Below are 4678 nucleotides of genomic sequence, written 5' to 3'. Positions count from 1 at the left end.
ATTGATGTGGGTAATATTGATAACTTGGGTATGAGAATTGGTTGGTGGAACCATCTCATTAACAACCAACAATGTAGTAAATTTTGCTTTTACTCTCTCTTGTTGTAGGAAAAATTTGCTTTACGCAAAACTTAAACTACAACCCCACCTGCCATATATGCATATAGTATAGATGATATTTTTCACCTCTCTTTTGTGACTTGTCGGCATATTCAATATGCTTACCTACACGGGTGCAACGTCTTATGTTGCAGATATTTTTCTTCGACGACTAAGAGTACGATTCAGGGTTACGGTCCGCACTCAACGTGCCGTTGGTGTTTATTGGGACTCCACTCCCTTTGACTGTTTCCGCTGAGATTTTGAGGTATATATCAGTTTTACGTTATTTACATGTGATTGCACTTTGATATATACATTGATGTACTGTGTGTGCCAACATACTGATCCAGGGATGGCACAGATACACAGAGGCTTGACTCGTTTGGAGTCGGGTCGCTACAGTAGGATGTTCGCAACATCCATAGATCACGCTTGGGTTCAGCACACCGAGCGGTGCGTTAAGGACATAAGCCTTCTATTTAGCAATGAGGACAATCCTCAGTTAACGGACCGAGTCCGCATAAGTGCTACTTCTATCTTTCAACCATATTTTCTCTAGAAACGTATCAAATATCGTAGAGGTATAGCGTAAGTTACAACATAATTTGCAAAGACCTATGTGACTATGTTCATGATAATTAAGTTCATCTGATGAACTCCCACTTAGATCGACATCCCTCTAGGCATCCAAGTGTTACACGATCCACGTCGACTAGCCCATGTCCGATCATCACGTGAGACGGACTAGTCATCAATGGTGAGCATCTCCATGCTGATCGTATCAACCATACGACTCATGTTCGACCTTTCGGTCTCCTGTATTTGAGGCCATGTGTGTGCATGCTAGTCTCGTCGAGTCAACCTAAGTGTTCTGCGTGTGTAAACTGGCTTACACCCGTTGTATGCGAACATTAGAATCTATCACACCCGATCATCACATGGTGCTTGGAGACAACGATCCTTCGCAACGGTGCGCACTTAGGGGAATAATTTCTCGAAATTTTCATGAGGGATCATCTTATCTTTGCTACCATCGTTCTAAGCAGTAAGATGTAAAAAAAACATGATAATCATCACACGCAATCATATAGTGACATGATATGGCCATTATCATCTTGCTCCTTTGATTGCCCTCTTCGGGGCACCTTGATCATCATCGTCACCGGCATGACACCATGATCTCCATCATTGTGTCTTCGTGAAGTCGTCACGCCAGTCTATTACTTCTACTACTATAGCTAACGTTTAGCAATAAAGTAAAGTAACCAACATGGCGTTGCATCTCATACAATAAATTGAGACAACTCCTATGGGTCCTGCCGGTTGTCATACTCATCGACATGCAAGTCGTGAATCCTATTACAAGAACATGATCAATCTCATACATCACATATGCAACATCACATGCTTTTGTCCATATCACATCACATAGCATACCCTGCAAAAACAAGTTAGACGTCCTCTAATTGTTGTTGCAAGTTTTACGTGGCTGATTTGGGTTTCTAGCAAGAATGTTTCTTACCTACGTGACAGCCACAACATTGATATGCCAATGCTATTTACCCTTCACAAGGACCCTCTTCATCGAATCCGATCCGACTAAAGTGGGAGAGATAGGCACCCGCTAGCCACCTTATGCAACTTGTGCATGTATGTTGGTGGAACCATTCTCACGTAAGAGTACGTGTAAAGTCGGTACGGGCCACTTCATCCCACGATGCCGCCAAATCAAGATAAGACTAGTAATAGCAAGCAATTGACAAAATCAGCACCCACAACTTTTGTGTTCTACTCGTGCAAAGAATCTACACATAGGACCTTGGCTCGGATGCCACTGTTGGGTAACGTAGTAAATTCAAAATTTTCCTACGCCATACAAGGATCTATCTATGGAGAGACCAGCAACGAGAGAGGTTGTAGAGCATCTTCATACCTTTGAAGATCGCTAAGCGGAAGCGTTACTTTGAACGCGGTCGATGGAGTCGTACTCGCAGCGATTCAGATCACCGTCGGTTCCGATCTATGTGCCGAATCACGTCACCTCCGCGTTCAACACACATACAGCCCGGTGGCGTATCCCATGCCTTGATCCAGGAAGAAGGAGGGAGAGCTCTGGCATCATGATGGCGTGGTGGCGCTGGAGCTACGAGGTCTCCCGGCAGGGCTCCGCCAAGCACCACGGGAGAGGAGAAAGAGGAGAAGCAGGGCTGCCCCGAGAGAGAGATTTTGTGTATCTCAAATCACCCAAAACCTCCACCATATATAGGGGGATAGGGAGGGGGAGACCCCTTTAGGGTTTCCACCCCGAAAGGGTGCGGTAGCCCCATCTAGGTCTGGTGGTGGCGGCCAGGTCAAGAGAGAGGGGGTCGGCGCACCCTAGATGGGCCTTAGGCCCATCTACACTAGGGTTTCCCCACTTGCCTCTCTTGTGGCGCCTTGGGCCTAGGTGGCTGGTGAACCAGCCCACTCTAGGCTGGTTCCCTTCCACCTTTTGGCCCATGCTAGCCATTGGGGCTGGTGGCCCTCCCGGTGGACCCCCGAAACCCTTTCGGTGGTCCCGGTACATTACCGGTGTCGCCCGAAACAATTCGGGTGACCAAATCCTCACTTCCTATATATAATTGTTTACCTATGGACTATTCGGAGCTCCTCGTGACTTCCGGGATCTCATCCGGGACTTCGAACAACCTTCGGTAACCTCGTATAACAATTCCCTATAACCCTAGTGTCATCGAACATTAAGTGTGTAGACCCTACGGGTTCGCGAGGCATGCAGACATGACCGAGACACCTCTCCGACCAATAACCATCAGCGGGGTATGGATACCCATGGTAGCTCCCGTATGTTCCATGATGATATCATCGGATGAACCACGATGTCAAGGATTCAATCAATCCCATATACAATTCCCTTTGTCTACCGGTATAGAACTTGCCCGAGATTCGGTCGTCGATATCCCCATACCTTGTTCAATCTCATTGCCGGCAAGTCTCTTTACTCGTTCCGTAGCACATCATCCCGTGACTAAGTCCTTAGTCACAATGAGCTCATTATGATGATGTTCTACCGAGTGGGCCCAGAGATACCTCTCCGTCACACAGAGTGACAAATCTCGATCTCGCTTTGTACCAACCCAACAGATACTTTCGAAGATACCTATAGTGCACCTTTATAGTCACCCAGTTACATTGTGATATTTGATACACCCAAAGCACTCCTACGGTCTCCGGGAGTTGCACAATCTCACGGCCGAAGGAATACTTGACATTAGAAAAGCTTAGCATACGAACAACACGATCTAGTGCTATGCTTAGGATTGGGACTTGTCCATCACATCATTCTGCTAATGATGTGATCCCGTTATCAATGGCATCCAATGTCCATGATCAGGAAACCATGATCATCTATTGATCAACGAGCTAGCCAACTAGAGGCTTGCTAGGGACACATCGTGATCTATATATTCACACATGTATTACTGTTTCCTGTTAATACAATTATAGCATGAACAATAGACGATTATCATGAACAAGGAAATATGATAATAACCAATTTATTATTTCCTCTAGGGCATATTTCCAACACGCCTTCCAACGGATTTTCAACTCCCTGAACCTGTGACTTCAGAAGAGCAAGGCGCCCACAAGTTTATTTGGCCCGAGCCAAGGGATCTCAACGCCAATGGTCTGACCGGCGTCGACTTGATCCGCTGTTGGATTGAATGGCGGATCATGCCCCTGAGCCGCCGCGAAGGTCTGATGTGTTAGTATGCCGGTAATTTGAACAATGCTCAGCTCTTCACGAATATCATGCTTGACACTGAAGAAATCAACAATCTCATAAAAATGCTATGTGGTGAAACCAAAGAGGCTTGTTCCAAAATTGGTTTAAAGTCGTTCTATCGTGCCAACCCTGCTCCTGAGGTAGATAATTTTACATCTCATCCGTTTTATTTGATGCCTTCTTGTGTTCCTTGGTAGAACTAACTTGCCTTCTTTATAGAAAACCCCACCCTTCTGGAATCGTAAGGTCATCAAGCCACATGTAAAAAGAGTGAAGACCCTTGCCAAGAAAAAGAAAAGCAAACCCGATGTGGGCAAGTCATCCGTTGTGGGCGAGTCGCCACATGCTGAAGACGTGTCTGAGGTAAATTCCTAGGTTATCTTATTAAGGCATCATAGATCTGTTCTAACCTTTTTCTTTAACTTCTAGGGAGAAGACGGGGAAAGTGATTTCCATTTCCTCTGATTCAAGTATTTCCTTGGAAAGACGTGAGAGGCGGGTTTGTAGGAAAGTTCCTATGAGTCACCCAAATGCTCACTTGGATCCTAACTTCCTTTTGAAAAATGCCTTATATAATCCAAAACGCCACACCCGTAGCTCTTCGGATGATCTTATGGCGGGTTTACCTAAAAAAGCATTCGGCCGCAAACGTCGAACTGAGGTACTTTTTCATTTCCTGTCAAGTTTTATTGACTACCTTTGCCTACATTCATTAAACCATGTAACTATAACAGGTGTCTCCTCCTTCATCTGGTGACTCAGCATCTTCCAAACTACCACCTCTTATCCGCC

The sequence above is a fragment of the Hordeum vulgare genome, chromosome 2H (genome assembly GCF_904849725.1).
Source record: "Hordeum vulgare subsp. vulgare chromosome 2H, MorexV3_pseudomolecules_assembly, whole genome shotgun sequence".
In the NCBI taxonomy this organism is placed as follows: domain Eukaryota; kingdom Viridiplantae; phylum Streptophyta; class Magnoliopsida; order Poales; family Poaceae; genus Hordeum; species Hordeum vulgare.
This window is presented reverse-complemented; position numbering follows the sequence as displayed.